At 48.4% G+C, this 21,618-nt stretch overlaps 1 pseudogene across 1 annotated transcript; it reads left to right on the top strand.

Moving 5' to 3' along the window:
* Positions 1-863: 863 nt before the first annotated feature.
* Positions 864-21,337, top strand: LOC147093387 (uncharacterized; annotated as a pseudogene). The gene is made up of 2 exons (XR_015074699.1): positions 864-1,504; positions 19,860-21,337. The product of XR_015074699.1 is annotated as an uncharacterized LOC147093387 (transcript).
* Positions 21,338-21,618: the final 281 nt, after the last annotated feature.

Genomic DNA, 21,618 nt, shown 5'->3' with positions numbered 1-21,618 from the left:
CAGTTGGACGGTCACGTGATCTCCTCGGGGACACGTGACCCGGGCCCGCGGCCTGACTGACGGGAGCCGCCGACTAATAGGGAGCGAGCGGGGCGGGACTGGAGGTGCGAGCCGGCGGTGGGTCCTCAAACCAATCGGGGAGCCCGAGGGGCGAGGCTAGCGGCACCCAGTGGGCGGGTCCTCCAACCAATCGGGGAGCCCGAGGGGCGGGACTAGCACCGGCTGATTGTCTGATCCACAGGGCAGCGAGTTTCTCCAGTCCCTTGTTCAGGGCCCGGGGCGGCTGTGGGCTTTTATTCCCCGCATTGGACACAAGGCTCTTTGCCTCAGGCATATGGTGACGTCGCACTGAAACGTTCCTCCCTCCTTTACAAAGATGGCTGCCGTTAACCTGGGCCTGTATCTGTTCCGATGTAGTCCTCCGACCACTGGGAGCGACAGTGATGCGTTCGTGCGACATAGCTCTACCGCGTAGGCGCAGTGCCGCTCCCCTGCCCTCCGGCGCAGGCGCAGTACCTCTCCCTTACTCGCTCCCGCGCAGGCGCAGTGCCGCTCCCTTGCTCTCTCCCGCGCAGGTGCAGTGCCGCTCCCCTGCCCTTCGGCGCAGGCGCAATGCCGCTCCCATTCTCCCGCGCAGGCGCAGTGCCGCTCCCTTTCTCCCGCGCAGGCGCAGTGCCGCTGCCTTTCTCCCGCGCAGGCGCAGTGCCACTCCCCTGCCCTCCGGCGCAGGCGGAGTGCCGCTCCCTTTCTCCCTCTCCCGCGCAGGTGCAGTGCCGCTCCCCTGCCCTCCCGCGCAGGCGTAGTGCCGCTCCCCTGCCCTCCGGCGCAGGCGCAGTGCCGCTCCCCTGCACTCCGGCGCAGGCGCAGTGCCGCTCCCCTGCCCTCCGGCGCAGGCGCAGTGCCTCTGCCCTGCTGTGTGCTGGGCCAGGCGGCGCGGGTTGATCGGTGAGTGAGGGTCAGACACAGGCTGGTTGTCCGGGTTACAGGGCCCGCTCTGTGATTGAGGGAACTCGGCCCGACAGCGGCTGCTCAGTCCCGAGTTTGGATCACAGCGAGGGAGGCTCACAGGGTCACCGCTCCGGGCAGTAACTCCGCACAGAAAATGGCGCATTTCCGCCCAGAGCAGTGAGAATGGGGGAGTCTCAGGAGGCCGGAAATTTACTGTGAGCAAAATCTCCAAACTAAACACACAGCCCCGCAACTGGGGATCTGAGCAAAGGCACAAAATCAAACAAATACTCCACCTTCACATTGGATTATTAGTAAGCAGATTAAAAGTCTACATTAAATTATTTCACGCTTTCAATATTGTTCTTATTTTCTGCTTTGCCTTAATTGGATCTCCCGGTGAATGATGGTGTGATTGACGAAGGTACTCCGCTCGAAGTAAACAGGGATTGTCGACTGAGGAACAACAGCCGGTTAACCAGCACAGGATTGTGAGCACCAACTGGAGAGAACCCTTCCGATTCAAAGAGCTTCCAGAGATCGACTGGGGAGCAAGGTCAGAGAGAGTCCCATTGACTCAGATACGCACTGGTCCTGGCGATGGACTGGAAAGAAAGGTCAGAGAGAGTCCCATTGACTCAGATACACACTGGTCCTGGAGATGGACTGGGGAGAACGGTCAGAGAGAGTCCCATTGACTCAGATACACACTGGTCCTGGAGATGGACTGGGGAGAAAGGTCAGAGAAAGTCCCATTGACTCAGATACACACTGGTCCCAGAGATGGACTGGGGAGAAAGGTCAGAGAGTCCCATTGACTCAGATACACACTGGTCCTGGAGATGGACTGGGGAGAAAGGTCAGAGAGAGTCCTATTAAGAACATAAGAAGCAGGAGTAGGCCATACGGCCCCTCGGGCCGGCTCCGCCATTCAGTAGGATCATGGCTGATCCGAACCTAGACTCACATCCACTTCCCTGCCCTCTCCCCATAACCTCTAATTCTCTTATCTGCTAGGAAAATGTCTATCTCCGTTTTAAATTTATTTAATGTCGCAGCTTCCACAGCTCTCTCAGGTAGCAAATTCCATAGATTTACTAACCTCTCAGTGAAGAAGTTTCTCCTCATCTCAGTTTTGAAAGGGCAGCCCCTTATTCTAAGATTATGCCCCCTAGTTCTAGTCTCACCTATCAGTGGAAACATCCTCACTGCATCCACCCGATCCAGCCCCCTCACAATCTTATATGTTTCGATAAGATCGCCTCTCATTCTTCTGAACTCCAATGAGTAGAGTCCCAATCTACTCAACCTTTCCTCATACGTCAACCCCCTCATCTCCGGAATCAACTGAGTGAACCTTCTCTGAACCACCTCAAGAGCAAGTATATCTTTTCTTAAATATGGAAACCAAAACTGCACGCAGTATTCCAGGTGTGGCCTCACCAATACCCTGTATAACTGCAGCAAGACTTCCCTGTTTTTATACTCCATCCCCCTTGCAATAAAAGCCAAGATTCCACTGGCCTTCCTGATCACCTGCTGCACCTGCATACTAACTTTTTGTGTTTCATGCACCAGGACCCCCAGATCCCTTTGTACTGTAGCACTTTGCAGTTTCTCTCCATTTAGATAATAACTTGCTCTTTGATTTTTTCTGCCAAAGTGCATAACCTCACACTTTCCAACATTATATTGCATCTGCCAAATCTCTGCCCACTCACTTAGCCTGTCTATGTCCTTTTGCAGGCTTTTTATGTCCTCCTCACTCACTGCTTTCCCTCCCATCTTTGTATTGTTGGCAAACTTGGATATGTTGCACTCGGTCCCTTCCTCCAAATCGTTAATATAGATTGTAAAGAGTTGGGGTCCCAGCACTGACCCCTGTAGAACACCACTAGTTACTGATTGCCAGCCCGAGAATGAACCATTTATCCCAACTCTTTGTTTTCTGTTAGATAGCCAATCTTCCACCCATGCCAGTATATTACCCCCAATCCCATGATTTTTTATCTTGATCAGTAATCTTTTGTGTGGAACCTTGTCAAATGCCTTTTGGAAGTCCAAATACACTACATCCACTGGTTCCCCTTTATCCACCCTGTATGTTACATCCTCAAAGAATTTGAGCAAATTTGTCAAACATGACTTCCCCTTCGTAAAACCATGCTGACTCTGTCCTATTAAATTATGTTTATCCAAATGCTCTGTTACTGTTTCCTTAATAATGGACTCCAACATTTTGCCAACCACAGATGGTAGGCTAACTGGTCTATAGTTTCCAGCTTTTTGTCTACTTCCCTTCTTAAATAAGTGTGTTACATTAGCAGTTTTCCAATCTGCCGGGACCTTTCCTGAGTCCAGGGAGTTCTGGAAAATGATCACCAATGCATCCACAATCCCTACCGCCACTTCTCTCAAGACCCTAGGATGTAGGCCATCAGGTCCGGGGGATTTATCCGCCTTAAGTCCCATTTTACTGAGTACCACCTCCTTAGTGATTTTAATCGTGTTTAGCTCCTGCCTCCCCATTGCCCCCTGTTTGTCCAGTGTTGGGATATTTTTAGTGTCCTCTACTGTAAAGACTGATACAAAATATTTGTTTAGCGTCTTTGCCATCTCCATGTTCCCCACCACTAGTTTCCCGGTCCCATCCTCTAAGGGACCAACATTCACTTTAGCCACCCTTTTTCTTTTTATATAGCTGTAGAAACTCTTGCTATCTGTTTTTATATTTTTTGCTAGTTTACTTTCATAATCTATCTTCCCTTTCTTAATAAATCTTTTAGCTATTGTTTGCTGGCTTTTAAATGCTTCCCAATCTTCTATCCTCCCACTAGATTTGGCTACTTTATATGCCCTTGTTTTCAGTCGGATACTATCCTTTATTACTTTACTAAGCCACGGATGGCTGTCTTTTCTTTTGCTCCCCTTTTTCCTCAGTGGAATATATTTATCTTGAAAGATGTGAAATGTCTCCTTGAATGTAGACCACTGCTCTTGTACCGTCTTACACTTTAAACTGTTTTCCCAGTCCACTTTAGTCAATTCTACTCTCATACCTTCATAGTCTTCTTTATTTAAGCTTAGCTTGCTGGTTTGAGTTCCAACTCTCTCACCCTCAAACTGAATTTGGAATTCAAGCATATTATGGTCACTCAGTCCAAGGGGATCCTTTACTAGGACATTTTTTATTAATCCTGTCTCATTACACAGGACCAGATCTAAGATTGCCTGCCCCCTGGTTGGTTCAGTTACATACTGCTCAAGGAACCCGTCCCTAATGCACTCTATGAACTCTTCCTCAATGCTGCCATGCCCAATTTGATTAGTCCAGTCAATATGAAAGTTAAAATCCCCCATGATTATAGCTGTTCCCTTATTACAAGCCCCAACTATTTCCTGATTTATACTCCGACCAACAGAGTTGCAACTGTTAGGAGGCCTATAGACAACGCCCACTAGTGACCTTTTCCTCTTATTATTCCTTATCTCCACCCAAACTGTTTCACTATCCTGATCCTTTGACCCAATATCATTTCTGACTATTGCAGTGATTCCATCCTTGATTAACATAGCAACCCCACCTCCCTTTCCTTCCTGTCTGTCCTTCCTAATTGTCAAATACCCTTGTATGTTTAGTTCCCAGTCATGATTATCTTGCAGCCATGTTTCCGTAATGGCCACCAGATCATACCCATGTGTAGTTATTTGCACCGTCAACTCCTCAATTTTGTTATGAATGCTGCGTGCATTCAGATAAAGAACTTTCAAATATGTTTTCTGACAATTTATTCCTGCTTTTACCCCTTTTACTACTTTACCTTTATCATTATTAATTCTGTCCCTTCCTGACACGCTCTGGTTTTTAATTCCCCCACTGCTACCTTGCTCTATTGCCTTCTCTGCTGTCATTTTTATTTTTCGCTCTCTTAAAACCTCCCCCGCACTAATTAGTTTAAAGCCCTCTCTACAGCCCTAGTTATTCGATTCGCCAGGATTCTAGTCCCAGCACTGGCCAAGTGAAGTCTGTCCCAACGGAACAGCTCTCTCCTGTCCCAGTACTGATGCCAGTGTCCCAGGAAGCAAAACCCATTTCTCCCACACCAGTCTTTGAGCCACGCATTTAACTCTCTAATTTTATTTACCCTAGCCAAATTTGTACGTGGCTCAGGTAGTAATCCAGAGATTATTACCCTTGTGGTTCTGCTTTTTAATTTGGCCCCTAGCTGCTCAAACTCCCTCAGCAGAACCTCCTTCCTTGTCCAATCTATGTCGTTGGTACCAACATGGACCACGACAACTGGATCCTCCCCCTCCCACTCCAAGTTTCTCTCTAGCCCAGAGGAGATGTCCTTAACCCTGGCACCGGGCAGGCAACACAGCCTTCGGGACTCTCGCTCTCGGCTGCAAAGAACTCTATCTATCCCCCTAACGATACTATCCCCTACCACTACAACATTTCTTTTAACTCCCCCCACTTGAATGGCCCCCCGCTCCACGGTGCTGTGGCCAGGTTGCTCATCCTCCCTACAGTCCCTGTTCCCATCCTCACAGGGAGTAAGAGCCTCAAACCTGTTGGACAAGAGCAAGGGCTGCGGCTCCTCCAACACTACCTCCTGGATCCCCGTACCTGCCTCACTTCTAGTCACACCATTCTGACCCTGGCCACGGACCACACCTGAATTAATTAATCTAATTGGTGTGACTACCTCCTGATACACAGAGTCCAGGTAACTCTCCCCCTCCCTGATGTGTCTCAGTGTTTGAAGCTCGGACTCCAGCTCTTCAACACGGAGCCGGAATTCCTCGAGCAGCCAACACTTACTGCAAATGTGATCACCGTGAGCATCAATGGTGTCCACCAGCTCCCACATATTGCAGCAGCAACACATCACCTGATCTCCCATTCTATGTAATTAATTACATTTATTAATATTATTTTTAAATACCCTCTGCTATGATTCTAGATGATGAATATCACACCTTAGAAACTATAAACCAGAGTTTAAGCTTAAAAAAAAAAGAGAAATACTTACCAACCAATCACTTACCCGCTTTCTGGTGACGTCACACTTGGATTAATTTTTACCTCTCTCCTTCCCTCCGACTTCCGAGTTCGGAGACTGGTTGGCCTTACCTGGTCTCTGGGGCCTTTTATAGCCCCGCTCTGCCGCTCGAGATTCCCGCCGACGCTGTGAGGCCTTACCTGGTCTCTGGGGCCTTTTATAGCCCCGCTCTGCCGCTCGAGTTTCCCGCCGACGCTCTACATAAGAGCATAAGAAATAGGAGCAGGAGTAGGCCAATCGGCCCCTCGAGCCTGCTCCGCCATTCAATAAGATCATGGCTGATCTGATCCTAACCGCCAATCCACTATCACAGAACCATCTCCTGAATCTAACAGAATTAGACACACGAAATAGGAGCAGGATCAGGCTACACAGCCCCTGGGCCGGCTCCGCTACCCACAGGGCCATGACCATTCTGAACCTAGACTCATGTCCAAATTCCTGCCCGCTCCCCGTAACCCTTAATTCCCTTTACTTCTAGGTAACTGTCTATTTCTGTTTTAAATTTATGTAATGATGTAGCTTCTACAGCTTTTTGGGGCAGCATATTCCATGGACCTACCACCCTCTGAGTGAAGTAGTTCCTCCTCATCTCAGTTTTGAAAGAGCAGCCCCTTATTCTAAGACTATGCCCCCTAGTTCTAGTTTCACCCATCATCGGGAACATCCTCCCCGCATCCACCCGATGCAACCCCTTCACAATCTTATATGTTTCAATAAGATCGCCTCTCATTCTTCTGAACTCCAATGAGTAGAGTCCCAATCTACTCAACCTCTCCTCATATGTCCATCCCCTCATCCCCGGGATTAACCGAGTGAACCTTCTTTGTACTGACTCGAGAACAAGTATGTCTTTTCTTAAGTATGGACACCAAAACTGTACACAGTATTCCAGGTGCGGTCTCACCAATACCTTGTACAACTGAAGCAATACCTCCATATTTTTATATTCTATTCCCCTAGCAATGAAAGCCAACATTCCATTGGCCTTCTTAATCACTTGCTGTACCTGCATACTAACCTTTTGAGTTTCGTGCACCAGGACCCCCAGATCCCTTTGTACTTCAGTACTTTCCAGTTTCTTGCCATTAAGATAATAACTTGCTCTACGATTTTTCCTGCCAAAGTGCATAACCTCACACATTCCAGTATTGTATTCCATCTGCCAAATCTCTGCCCACTTACTTAGCCTGTCTATGTCCCCTTGCAGATTTTTTATGTCCTCCTCACTCACTACTTTCCCTCCCATCTTCGTATCATCTGCAAACTTTGATATGTTACACTCGGTCCCCTCCTTCAAATCGTTAATATAGATTGTAAAGAGTTGGGGACCCAGCACTGACCCCTGCGGAACACCACTAGTTACTGATTGCCAGTCTGAGAATGAACCATTTATCCCAACTCTCTGCCTTCTGTTAGATAGCCAATCCTCTATCCATGCCAGAATATTACCCCCAATCCCGTGATTTTTTTATCTTAAGCAATAATCTTTTGTGTGGCACCTTGTCAAATGCCTTTTGGAAGTCTAAATACACTACGTCCACTGGTTCACCTTTATCCACCCTATATGTTACTTCCTCAAAGAACTCCAGCAAATTTGTCAAACATGACTTCCCCTTCATAAAACCATGCTGACTTTGTCCTATTAAATGATGATTATCCAAATGTCCTGTTACTGTCTCCTTAATAATGGACTCCAATATTTTACCTACCACAGATGTTATGCTAACCGGTCTATAGTTTCCAGCCTTCTGTCTACTGCCCTTTTTAAATAAGGACATTACATTAGCAGTTTTCCAGTCTGCCGGGACCTTTGCTGAGTCCAGGGAGTTTTGGAAAATTATTACCAATGCATCCACAATCCCTACCGCCACTTCCCTCAAGACCCTAGGATGTAAGCCATCAGGTCCAGGTGATTTATCTGCCTTGAGTCCCATTATTTTACTGAGTACCACTTCCTTAGTGATTTTGATCATGTTTAGCTCCTCCCCCCTATAGCCCCCTGTTTGTCCAGTGTTGGGATATTCTTAGTGTCTTCTACTGTAAAGACTGATACAAAATATTCATTCAGTGTTTTTGCCATCTCCATATTTCCCACCATTAATTTCCCAGTCTCATCCTCTAAGGGACCAACATTTACTTTAGCCACCCTTTTTCTTTTTATATAACTATAAAAACTCTTACTATCTGTTTTTATATTTTTTGCTAATTTACTTTCATAATCTATCTTCCCTTTCTTAATCAATCTTTTTGTTATTTTTTGCTGTCTTTTAAAGTTTTCCCAATCCTCTATCCTTCCACTAGATTTGGCTACCTTATATGCCCTTGTTTTTAGTCGAATACTATCCTTAATTTCTTTACTTAGCCACGGATGGCTGTCTTTTCTTTTACACCCTTTTCTTCTCAGTGGAATAAATATTTTTTGGAAGTTGTAAAATAACTCCTTAAATGTACACCACTGATCATGTATCGTCTTACCCTTTAATTTATTTTCCCAATCCACTCTACTCAATTCCGCTCTCATACCTTCATAGTCTCCTTTATTCAAGCTTAGCACGCTTGTTTGAGATCCAACCTTCTCACCCTCTAATTGAATATGGAATTCAACCATGTTATGGTCACTCATTCCAAGGGGATCCTTTACTAGGACATTTTAAATTAATCCTGTCTCGTCACACAGGACCAGATCTAAGGTTGCTTGCCCCCTGGTCGGTTCCGTTACATACTGCTCAAGAAACCCATCCCTAATACACTCAATGAACTCATCCTCAAGGCAGCCCTGCCCAATTTGATTTGTCCAGTTAATATGATAGTTAAAATCCCCCATAATTATAGATGCTCCCTTATTACAAGCCTCAACTATTTCCTGATTGATACTCCGTCCAACAGAGTTGCAACTGTTCGGAGGCCTATAGACTACGCCCACTAGTGTTTTTTTCCCCTTATTATTCCTTACCTCCACCCAAACTGTTTCATTATCCTGATCTTTTGACCCAATATCATTTCTCTGTATTACAGTGATTCCTTCCTTTATTAACATAGCCACCCCACCTCCCCTTCCTTCCTGCCTGTCCTTCCTGATCGTTAAATAACCTGGTATGTTTAATTCCCAGGCATTGTCACCCTGCAGCCATGTTTCTGTAATGGCCACAAGATCATACCCATATGTAGTTATTTGTGCCATTAACTCGTCTGTTTTGTTACGAATGCTACGTGCATTCAGATAGAGAACTTTCAAATATGTTTTGTGACACTTAGTTCCTGCTTTTGCCCTTTTTATTACTTTACCTTTTACTCCATACCTTCTGCCCCTTCCTGACACGCTCTGGTTTTTAATTTCCCCACTGCTACCTAAGTCTATGACCTTCTCTGTTGTCATTTTTATTATTTGCTCTCTAGGAACCTCCCCCCCACTAGTTAGTTTAAAGCCCTCTCTACAGCCCTAGTTATATGATCCGCCAGGACTCTAGTCCCAGCACTGGCCAAGTGAAGCCCGTCCCAATGGAACAGCTCCCTCCTGCCCCAGTACTGGTGCCAGTGTCCCAGGAAGCAAAACCCATTTCTCCCACAGCAGTCTTTGAGCCACGCATTTAACTCTCTAATTTTATTTGTCCTAGCCAAATTCGCTCGTGGCTCAGGTTATTACCCTTGAGGTTCTGTTTTTTAATTTGACCCCTAGCTGCTCATACTCCTTTAACAGAACCGGCTTCCTAGTCCTATCTACGTCGTTTGTACCATCATGGACCACGACAACTGGATCCACCCCCTCCCACTGCAAGTTTCTTTCCAGCCCAGAGGAGATGTCCTTAACCCTGGCACCGGGTAGGCAACACAGCCTTCGGGACTCTCGCTCTCGGCTGCAGAGAACTCTATCTATCCCCCTAATAATACTATCCCCTACCACTACAACATTTCTATTTACTCCCCCCTCTTGAATGGCCCCCCGTTCCACGGTGCTGTGGCCAGGTTGCTCATCCTCCCTGCAGTCCCTGCTCCTGTCCCCACAGTGAGTAAGAACCTCGAACCTGTTGGTCAAGAGCAAGGGCTGCGGCTCCTCCAGCTCTACCTCCTGGATCCCCGTACCTGCCTCACTCGTAGTCACACCGTCCTGTCCCTGACCATGGGCTACATCTGAATTATTTAACTTCATAGGTGTGACCACCTCCTGATACACAGAGTCCAGGTACTTCTCCCCCTCCCTGATGTGTTGCAGTGTCTGAAGCTCAGACTCCAGCTCATCAACACGGAGCTGGAGTTCCTGTAGCAGCAGACACTTGTCACAGACGTAATCACCGTGAGCCTCAATGGGGTTCACCGGCTCCCACATCTCGCAACAGTAACACATCACCTGCTCCATTCTATGTAATTAATTAAATTTTTTATTGTTAGTTATGGACACCCTCTGCCCGATTTTAGATGCTAGTATCCCCTTTAATTAATTGGATTTAAATTAAATCAATCCCTCTAGTTACACCAGTTAAATGGTTTACCAACAGTCACTCTGCACCAGAAAGGCCTTGGTACACCACAGCAAACTTAAAAACTATAAACCACAGACTTAAAGTTTTAAAACGAGAGAAATACTCCAACCGATCACCTACCTGTTTGTGGTGACGTCACACCTTGAATACTTTTTACCTCTCTCCTTGCCTGAGATTGGAGATTGGTACGCCTACCTGAGCATCTGGGGCCTCTTGTAGTCGCGCTGCTCCGCCTCCACCCGCTGCCGATGCCGCACTGAGGCCTACCTGAGCCTCTGGGGCCTCTTGTAGTCGCTCTGCCGCGCTGCTCCGCCTCCACCCGCTGCCGCACTGAGGCCTACCTGAGCCTCTGGGGCCTCTTGTAGTCGCTCAGATACACACTGCTCCTGGAGATGGACCGAGGAGAAAGGTCAGAGAGAGTCCCTTTGACTCAGATACACACTGGTCCTGGAGATGGACTGGGGAGAAAGGTCAGAGAGTCTCATTGACTCAGATACACACTGGTCCTGGAGATGGACTGGGGAGAAAGGTCAGAGAGTCCCATTGACTCAGATACACACTGGTCCTGGAGATGGACTGGGGAGAAAGGTCAGAGAGAGTCCCTTTGACTCAGATACACTCTGGTCCTGGAGATGGACTGGGGAGAAAGGTCAGAGAGAGTCCCATTGACTCAGATACACACTGGTCCTGGAGATGGACTGGGGAGAAAGGTCAGAGAGTCTCATTGACACAGATACACACTGGTCCTGGAGATGGACTGGGGAGAAAGGTCAGAGAGTCCCATTGACTCAGATACATACTGGTCCTGGAGATGGATTGGGGAGAAACGTCAGAGAGAGTCCCATTGATTCAGATACACACTGATCCTGGATATGGACTGTGGAGAAAGGTCAGAGAGAGTCCCATTGACTCAGATACACACTGGTCCTGGAGATGGACGCTCCCGCACTCGCCCCCTGACCCTCCCGCACTCGCCCCCTGACCCTCCCGCACTCGCCCTGATGGGGCTCTTCTCAAGTACACCAAGTGGTGCAGTAAAACACCCCCAGAATCAAGGCCCTGCTCCTGGGGAAGGTGATCAGGCCCCAGGAACCAGTACAAGTGAACAAAGTCAGGGTCAAGGCCCTGATCCTGGGGAAGGTGATCAGGCCCCAGGAACCAGTGCAAGTGAAGCGACTCCTTCTCCCGGAGATTTATTAAACGTGAATGCTCCAAGAGTTGACCAAAAATCAGGTTAGTAATATTAATCAAGGAGTCAATTTCTGCTGTAAGGAGGGATGATACCTTAGCAGGTTCCTCTAATGAGGCCATATGGGTAGAACTTAAAAACAAAAAGGGGGCAAGCACTTTGCTGGGAGTGTACTATGGGCCCCCAAACAGTAAGGGGGAGATCGAGGAACAGATATGTAGGCAAATCTCAGAAGTGTGGAAATAATAGGGTAATAATTGTTGGGGATTTCAACCTCCCCATTATTAACTGGGATAGTCAGAGCATGAAAGGCTTAGAGGGTGTGGAATTCTTAAAGTGCATCCAGGAGAGCTTTTTCAGCCAACATGTAGAAAGTCCTACAAGAGAGGGGGCGGTACTGGACCTAATTCGAGGGAATGTAGCAGGGCAAGTGGTAGAAGGGTTAGTAGGAGAGCATTTTGGTGACAGTCACCGTAATTTGGTGAGATTTAAAGTAGTTATGGAAAAGGACAAAGATGGACCGGGAATAAAGGTTCTAAATTGGGGGAAGGCCGATTTTAATATGATAAGGCAGGATCTGGCCAAAGTGGACTGGGATCAGCTACTTGTAGGAAAATCCGCATCAGAGCAGTGGGAGTCTTTCAGAAAGGAATTAGAGAGAGTACAACACCAACATGTTCCCGTAAAGGTCAAGGGCGGGACCAACAAGCCCAGGGAACCCTGGATGTCGAGGGACATACAAGAATAGTTTAGGGAAAAAAGGGAGGCTTTTGGCAGATACAAAGGACTAAAAACAGTGGAAGCCCTAGAGGAGTATAGAAGGTGCAGGGGGGTACTTAAAAAAGAAATTAGGAGAATGAAGAGGGGTCATGAAAAAACACTGGCAGGCAAAATAAAGGAAAATCCCAAGGTGTTTTATTAGTATACTAGCTGGGGGGAGCCCGGCGTTGCCAGGGCTGTTTTGGGCCAGGCAGTTTAAATCGAGTGCGAGGCTTTGGGGCCTCTCTGTGTCCCTCTGTGAATCTGGTGCCGGGCAACCTTTTAAATCGAGTCCAAGGCTTTCAGGCCCTGTCTCTCCCTGTGTGAATCTGCTGCCAGGCAACATTTCTACCTTTTAATACCTTGAAAGATGAAAGTGAAAGTACTTATAAAACGTTTTTGTTAAATCTTATGTTATTTTTAAAAGAGATACTAACTTTTTCAAAGCTGGATGATCAAAGTAGTTTGAGCTGGAAGCTGAAGTAATGGCAGTGAAACAATGGCTGCCAGATCCCTGAGATGAAAATGATTAGTCCCGCCCACACACACACACCGATTGGCCAACCATCAGGGGACCGTACTGTAGGATTGGTCAATCGTGACGGCACAGGATTGGTCGAACCTTGACGTCAGTCAATCAATGCTAAGTAGCAGATAATGAGTTTAATTTTGAAGGTTTTTTGCATAAGGCGCGAACAATTTTGGTCCGACCGAAAAGTAAATACGCTTACAACCGTCCCGGAACCGTAAGCTTTCTTCGGAGGTAACGCGCGCGTAGGTACGCTCTATAACTTTTGAGCGCATAGCCGGACAGACGCACAACCGAGGACAGAAGGACAGACAGACAGATAAACAGATCGATTTCTTTATATATATAGATTAAGGGCAAGAGGATAACCAGGGAAAGAGTAGAGCCCATTAGGGACCAAAGTGGCAATCTGTGTGTAGAGCCAGAGGATGTAGGTGAGGTTTTAAATTAATATTTTGCATCTGTGTTCACTATGGAGAAGGACGATGCAGGCATAGAAATCAGGCAGGGGGATTGTGATATACTTGAACAAATTAGTATTGAGAGGGAGGAGGTACTAGTGGTTTTAGCGGGCTTAAAAGTGGATAAACCCCCAGGCCCAGACGAGATGTATCCCAGGCTGCTGTGTGAGGCAAGGGAGGAGATTGCAGGGGCACTGACACAAATTTTCAGAACCTCTCTGACCACAGGGGAGGTGCCAGAGGACTGGAGAACAGCTAACGTAGTACCATTATTCAAGAAGGGTAGTAGTAGGGATAAACCAGGGAATTACAGGCCAGTGAGCCGAACATCAGTGGTAGGGAAATTATTGAAAAAAATTCTGAGGGACAGAATTAGTCTCCACTTGGAGAGGCAAGGATTAATCAAGGATAGTCAGCATGGCTTTGTCAGGGGGAGATCATGTCTAACCAATTTGATTGAATTTTTCGATGGGGGTGACTAGGTGTGTGGATGAGGGCAGTCCAGTTGATGTAGTCTACATGGACTTCAGTAAGGCTTTTGACAAAGTCCCACATGGGAGACTGGTCAAGAAGGTAAGAGCCCATGGGATCCAGGGCAATTTGGCACATTGGATCCAAAATTGGCTTAGCAGCAGGAGGCAGAGGGTGATGGTCGAAGGTTGTTTTGTGACTGGAAGCTTGTGTCGAGTGGGTTACCGCAGGGATCGGTGCTGGGTCCTTTGCTGTTTGTAGTGTACATTAATGATTTAGATATGAATGTAGGAGGTATGATCAGTAAGTTCACAGATGACACGAAAATTGGTGGAGTGGTAAATAGCGAGGAGGGAAGCCTCAGGCTACAGGAGAATATAGACGGCTTGGTTAGATGGGCAGCACAGTGGCAAATGGAATTTAACCCTGAAAAGTGTGAGGTGATGCATTTTCGGAGGACTAACAAGGGAATACACAATGAATGGCAGAACCCCAGGAAGGACAGAGGATCAGAGGGACCTTGGTGTGCATGTACATAGATCCCTGAGGGCAGCAGGACAGCTAGATAGGGTGGATAAGAAGGCATATGGGATACTTATATTCTATACCTCGGCTACTGAAGGCAAGAGCAGGGAGGTTATGATGGAGCTGTACAAAACGCTAGTTAGGCCACAGCTGGAATACTGTGTGCAGTTCTGGTTGCCACACTATAGGAAGAATGTGATTGCATTGGAGAGGGTGCAGAGGAGATTCACCAGGGTGTTACCTGGGCTGGAGCGCTTCAGTTATGAAGAGAGACTGGACAGGCTGGGGTTGTTTTCCTTGGAGCAGAGAAGGCTGAGGGGGGACCTGATTGAGGTGTACAAAATTATGAGGGGCATAGATAGGGTAGATAGAAAGGAGCTTTTTCCCTCAGTAGAGGGGTCAATAACAAAGGGGCTTAGTTTCAAGGTAAAGGGCAGGAGGTTTAGAGGGGATTTGAGGAAAAACTTTTTCACCCAGAGGGTGGTTGGAATCTGGAACTCACTGCCTGAAAGGGTGGTAGAGGCAGGAACCCTCACAACATTCAAGAAGCATTTAGATGAGCACTTGAAACGTCATAGCATACAAGGCTACGGACCAAGTGCTGGAAAATGGGATTAGAATAGACAGGGCTTGATGGCCGGTGCGGACACGATGGGCCGAAGGGCCCCTTTCTGTGCTGTATAAATCTATGACTCTATGGTAGCACTCTTGCCTCTGAGGCATAAGGTTGTGGGTTCAAGTCCCACTCCAAAGATAGATTATCTGGTCATTATCACATTGCTGTTTGTGGGAGCTTGCTGTGCGCTATTTGACTGCTGCATTTCCTACATTACAACAGTGACTACACTTCAAAAGTACTTCATTGGCTGTAAAGCACTTTGGGACGTCCGGTGGTGGTGAAAGGCGCTATAGAAATGCAAGTGTTTCTTTCTGCACTGGTCTCACCAGCGACCTCTTCTGGCTGATGGTTGATTGACAGACGATAGTCCGTGCATGCGCACAGGGAGCGGCGGTTCGGACAGAGTCCGGCACAGTGACCCCTCCCGGTCACCAAGGGTAATAACCGTGCATGCCCAGAGGGGCCGAACCCCCCTCCCCCACTCGGAGCTGCGCCTGCGCGGTCGGATCCTGCCGGACGGAGTCGGCGCGGGGCATTCCGGGGAAAGGCCTTGGTGTCAGGTCCAGAGTCGCGATCGGTGACGCAAAGTGAGTTTTCTCCGCTCCGATTGGGTGGAGAATCGCGCAGGGTGGGGGGGAGGGGTGGATCGGGAGAGAATAAAGAGAAATAGAAAAACCTGAGAGTCCACGAGGCCCCGGACCGAGCGGCGTCAGTTGGACGGTGCACGTGATCTCCTCGGGGACATGTGACCTGGGCCCAGGGCCTGATTGACGGGAGCTTCCGACCAATAGGGAGCGAGCGGGGCGGGGCTGGAGGAGCGAGCCGGTGGCGGGTCCTCCAACCAATCGGGGAACCCGAGGGGCGGGGCTAGTGGCACCCAGTGGGCGGGGCTGGAGGAGCGAGCGGGCGGCGGGTCCTCCAACCAATCGGGGAGCCCGAGGGGCGGGACTAGCGCCGGCTGATTGTCTGATCCGCAGGGCAGTGAGTTTCTCCAGTTCCTTGTTCAGGGCCCGGGGCCCGGGGAGGCTGTGGGCCTTTATTCCCCGCATTGGACACAAGGCTCTTTGGCTCACAACACACGGGCTCAGGTTTTAATAGAGACTTTTTAAATTCATCAATAAAAGCAGATAAACCTCGTGCTGTGGAACAAACTTTCTAATATTTTATAGAATCATAAAATGGTACAGCACAGAAGGAGGCCATTCGGCCCGTCGAGCCCATGCCGGCTCTCTGCAAGACCACTTCAGCTAGTCCCACTCCCCGCCCTTTCCCCATAACCATGCAATTCTTTTTCATTCAGGTACTTATCCAATTCCCTTTTGAAAGCCGTGATTGAATCTGCCTCCACCTCCCTCTCAGGCAGTGCATTCCAGATCCTAACCACTCGCTGCATAAATTTTTTTTCCTCATGTCGCCTTTGGTTCTTCTGCCAATCACCTTGAATCTGTGGCCTCTGGTTCTCGACCCTTCCGCCAATGGGAACAGTTTCTACTCTGTCCAGACCCATCATGATTTTGAACACCTCTATCAAATCTCCTCTCTACCTTCTCTGCTGTAAGGAGAACCACCCCAGCTTCTCGAGTCTATCCACATAACTGAAGACCCTCATCCCTTATCCCTGGAACCATTCTTGTAAATCTTTTCTGCACCCTCTCTGAGGCCTTCACATCCTTCCTAAAGTGCAATGCCCAGAATTGGACACAATTCACCAGTTGAGGCCGAACCAGTGTTTTATAAAGGTTGATCATAACCTCCTTGCTTTTGGACTCTCTGCCTCTATTTATAAAGCCCAGGATCCCGTATGCTTTTTTAACCACTTTCTCAACCTGCCCTGCCACCTTCAACGATTTGTGCACACATACCCCCAGGTGTCTCTTTCATGCACACACTTTAGAATTGTACCCTTTAGTTTATATTGCCTCACTTGGTTCTTCCTACCAAAATGTATCACTTTGCACTTTTCTGCGTTAAATTTCATCTGCCACATGACCGCCCATTCCACCAGCCTGTCTATGTCTTCTTGAAATCTATCACTATCCTCCTCACTGTTCACTTTACTTCCACGTTTTCTGTCATCTGCAAATTTTGAAATTGTGCCCTGCACACCCAAGTCTAAGTCATTAATATATATCAAGTAAAGCAGTGGTCCTAGTGCCGACCCCTGGGGAACACCACTGTATACCTTCCTCCAGTCCGAAACACAACCGTTCACCACTACTCTCTGTTTCCTGTCACTTTGCCAATTTTGTATCCATGTTGCCACTGTCCCTTTTATTCCATGGGCTTCAACTTTGCTGGCAAGCCTATTATGTGGCACTTGTCGAACGCCTTTTGGAAATAAATGTACACCTCGTTAACCGCATTGCCCTCATCAACCCTCTCTGTTACCTCATCAAAAAACTCAATCAGAATCAGAGTGGCCGGGCCTGGTGGACGTGCGGCCAGAGCCCCGGCACCAGGAAACCCAGGGTGCAGCGCCTCCCCCATCCGAGCCGCCGCTTCCCGGTTTCTTCAGCCGGTTACACCAAGTCCAACTCAGGACAAAGGACAGGAGCCAGGCTCCCAGAATGGCCCACGGCCCCGGGGAGCATGTGCAGCGGGGAAATCAGCGCATTGGATAGAGCAGTTTCTGGGGCACGGGGGATTGTGGGTGCTGCGGCCGCCATTAGTCAGCGGCTGTGGGGAAGAGTTTTATTGCAGGCCGCCTGTGTAGGTCTTTTTGTTGCTTCATTGTTGAGGATGTAACTAGTAAAATAGATAAGGGAGAACCAGTGGATGTTGTGTATTTAGACTTTCAGAAGGCTTTCGATAAGGTCCTGCATAAGAGATTAGCGTGTAAAGTTAAGGCACATGGGATTGGGGGCAAGGTATTGACTTGGATAGAGAACTGGTTGGCAGACAGAAAGCAAAGAGTTGGAATAAACGGGTCTTCTTCCGAGCGGCAGGCAGTGACTAGTGGGGTACTGCAGGGATCGGTCCTTGGACCCCAGCTATTCACAATATATATTAATGATCTAGACAAGGGAACTAGATGTAATATCTCCAAATTTGCAGACAACACAAAGCTGGGTGGGCGTGTGTGCTGTGAGGAGGATGCTGAGAAACTACAGGATGATTTGGACAGGTTGGGTGATTGGGCAGAAGCATGGCAGATGCAATATAACATGGATAAATGTGAGGTTATCCACTTTGGTGGCCAAAACACGAAGGCAGATTATTATCTGAATGGCAATAGATTGCAAGAAGGGGAAGTGCAACGAGACCTGGGTGTCCTTGTGCACCAGTCGCTGAAAGTAAGCATGCAGGTTCAGTAGGCAGTTAAGAAGGCAAATGGTATGTTGGCCTTCATAGCGAGAGGGTTTGAGTACAGGAACAAGGATGTCTTGCTGCAGTTGTACAGGGCCTTGGTGAGACCACATCTTGAGTATTGTGTGCAGTTTTGGTCGCCTTATCTGAGGAAGGATGTTCTTGCCGTGGAAGGAGTTCAGCGAAGATTCACCAGGCTGATACCTGGGATGGCAGGAATGACGTATGAGGAGAGATTGGGATGATTGGGCTTGTACTTGCTGGAGTTTAGAAGAATGAGAGGGGATCTCATTGAAACTTATAAAATTCTGACAGGACTGGACAGACTAAATGCAGGAAGGATGTTCCCGATGGTCGGGGAGTCCAGAACCAGGGGTCACAGTCTAAGGATAAGGGGTAGGCCATTTAGGACAGAAATGAGGAGGAATTTCTTCACCCAGAGAGTGGTGAACCTGTGGAATTCTCTACCACAGAAGGCAGTAGAGGCCAATACATTAAATATATTTAAGAAGGAGTTGGATATATTTCTTAAGGCTAAAGGGATCAAGGGTTTTGGGGAGAAAGCAGGTACCGGGTACTGAACTTGGATGATCAGCCATGATCGCATTGAATGGTGGAGCAGGCTCGAGGGGCCGAATGGCCTACTCCTGCTCCTATCTTCTGTGTTTCTATTTTTCAGTTTGAGCTGGAGTGGAGATGGAGGAGAAGCTGCTGGGTTTAACCCCCAGTACTTCTGAGCCCAGGAGGACCCAACAATTTCCAATGTGAGACTATCAAGGGAGGTGGATTCTGGGGGAGATTAGGTTGTTACACAGACACTGTCTGTACAATGTAAAAGAGTATTGTTTTAGGAACAAGTATTTCTGTACAGGCTTTTAATCCAGTTTACATCTACAGATTTGTTTTAATTCATTCTTGGGATGTGGGCGTAGCTCGCAAGAGCACCAAATATTGCCAATCCCCAGTTTCCCGTTGAGAAGGGGGTGGTGAGTCGCCTTCTTGAACTACTGCAGTCCGTGTGGTGAAGGTATTCCCACAATGTTGTTCGGTAAGGAGTTCCAGGATTATGACCCAGCAACGATGAATATATCTGAGTCAGGATGATGTGTGACTTGGCGGGGAACTTGGAGGTGATGGTGCTCCCATACAAGAGCTGCCCTTGTCCTTCTAGGTGGTGGAGGTTGCGGGTTTGGGATGTTCTGTCAAAGTTCTGGTCAAGTTGCAGATGTATAAAGTTCCTTTCCTTCGCCCCCTCCCACTCCCACCTCTCTCTCCTCCCATAGAGGCCAGAGCCTTGTGTAGGCCCAGACCAGGTGGCGGATTCCCTTCCCTGAAGGACATCAGTCAACCAGTTGGGTTTTTATGTCAATCCAGCAGCTTTCGTGGTCATTTTTTTCTAGTGCCGGCCCCACAATTGACCAGATTCACTGAGCTGAATTTCACAACCTACCTTTGTTTTCTTGTGGGTTGTCTCTCACGCTCCCTGTTTTAAATTAATTTTACAGGGCACTGGAAGGGGAGGATTTACAGACAGGAAACTCAAACCAAACATCACGTCAAGATCTGACAGAGTCACTCGACTCATCGGATCTGAATATCATCGGCCTCTGAACATGGAAGCGAAAAGCACCGTTCACAGCGGGGAGAAACCGTACACGTGTTCTGTGTGTGGACGAGGCTTCAGCCACCCCTCTGGCCTATCGACACACAAGCGCATTCACACCAGGGAGAGGCCGTTCACCTGCTCTGAGTGTGGGAAGGGATTCACTCAGTCATCTGAACTTCAGACACACCAGCGTGTTCACACTGGAGAGAGGCCGTTCACCTGCCCTGTGTGTGGGAAGGGATTCGCCCAGTCATCCCACTTGCTGATACACCAGTGTGTTCACACCGGGGAGAGGCCGTTCACCTGCTCTGAGTGTGGGAAGGGATTCACTCAGTCATCCAACCTGCTGATACACCAGCGTGTTCACACCGGGGAGAGGCCGTTCACCTGCTCTGAGTGTGGGAAGGGATTCACTATTTCATCTCGCCTACTGACACACCAGCATGTTCACACTGGAGAGACTGGGTTCACCTGCTCTGAGTGTGGGAAGGGATTCACTCAATCATGCCACCTACTGAGACACCAGCGTATTCACACCGGGGAGAGGCCGTTCACCTGCTCTGAGTGTGGGAAGGGATTCACTCGGTCATCCCACTTACTGAGACACCAGCGTGTTCACACTGGGGAGAGGCCGTTCACTTGCTCTGAGTGTGGGAAGGGATTCACTCAGTCATCCAACCTGCTGAATCATCAGCGAGTTCACACTGGGGAGAGGCCGTTCACCTGCTGAGTGTGGGAAGGGATTCACTCAGTCATCCAACCTGCTGAATCATCAGCGAGTTCACACTGTGGAGAGGCCATTCACCTGCTCTGAGTGTGGGAAGGGATTCACTAATTCATCCAACCTGCTGAATCACCAGCGAGTTCACACTGATGAGAGACCTTTTAATTGCTCGGACTGTGGGAAGTGCTTTAAAAGTTCCAGGGAACTGATATGCCATCGACGTGTTCACACTGACGAGAGACCGTTCAGGTGCTCTCACTGCGGGACTGGGTTCAGGCGATCATCTGAGCTTCGGTACACCAGCGCACTCACACTGGGGAGAGGCCATTCACCTGCTCTGAGTGTGGGAAGGGATTCACTCTGGCATCCAACCTGCTGACACACCAGCGAGTTCACACTGGGGAGAGGCCGTTCACCTGCTCTGAGTGTGGGAAGGGATTCACTCAGTCATCCAACCTGCTGACACACCAGCGAGTTCACAAGTGACTGCAGGGGTTGGATTCTGCTGTTATTGCTGTTGTTAATCACATCCAGGACTGAACCATGTTCATTCTGACAGTTGGGGTTTGTTTCTGCTGATGTTAATAACCCCTATAACTGGGCTGGAGTTTAATATTCTGGATAGATGTCAAGTAAACCAGCTTTGTTTTAAACACATTGTTGTAGATTTTCTTCTTTCCCACCCGAGTGTTTAGCATCACCTGGCTGGAGCTCAGAAAGGACAATCTGGGGGAGGATCGTACGGCGGGAACAGAACTCCAGCCTGGACACAGTCCTTCAGGGCCACACTGAGAGGGGCAAATGGCACTTTGGTCTTTCTTCTCTCTCTTCACTGACAGCAAAGTCGCCATGCGGGTTAATCTCGAGGCGTGTGAGAAACATGTCCCAGCCGCTCTCTGCCATGGTTCAGAGCTCCTAGGCACGGAACAGAAGG

This window comes from Somniosus microcephalus, unplaced genomic scaffold (assembly GCF_052327205.1).
Source record: "Somniosus microcephalus isolate GS21.2 unplaced genomic scaffold, FLI_Smic_1.0 unresolved_chr1, whole genome shotgun sequence".
In the NCBI taxonomy this organism is placed as follows: domain Eukaryota; kingdom Metazoa; phylum Chordata; class Chondrichthyes; order Squaliformes; family Somniosidae; genus Somniosus; species Somniosus microcephalus.
The sequence above is the reverse complement of the archived record's forward strand: the minus strand, read 5'-3'. Positions and strand labels throughout refer to the sequence as shown.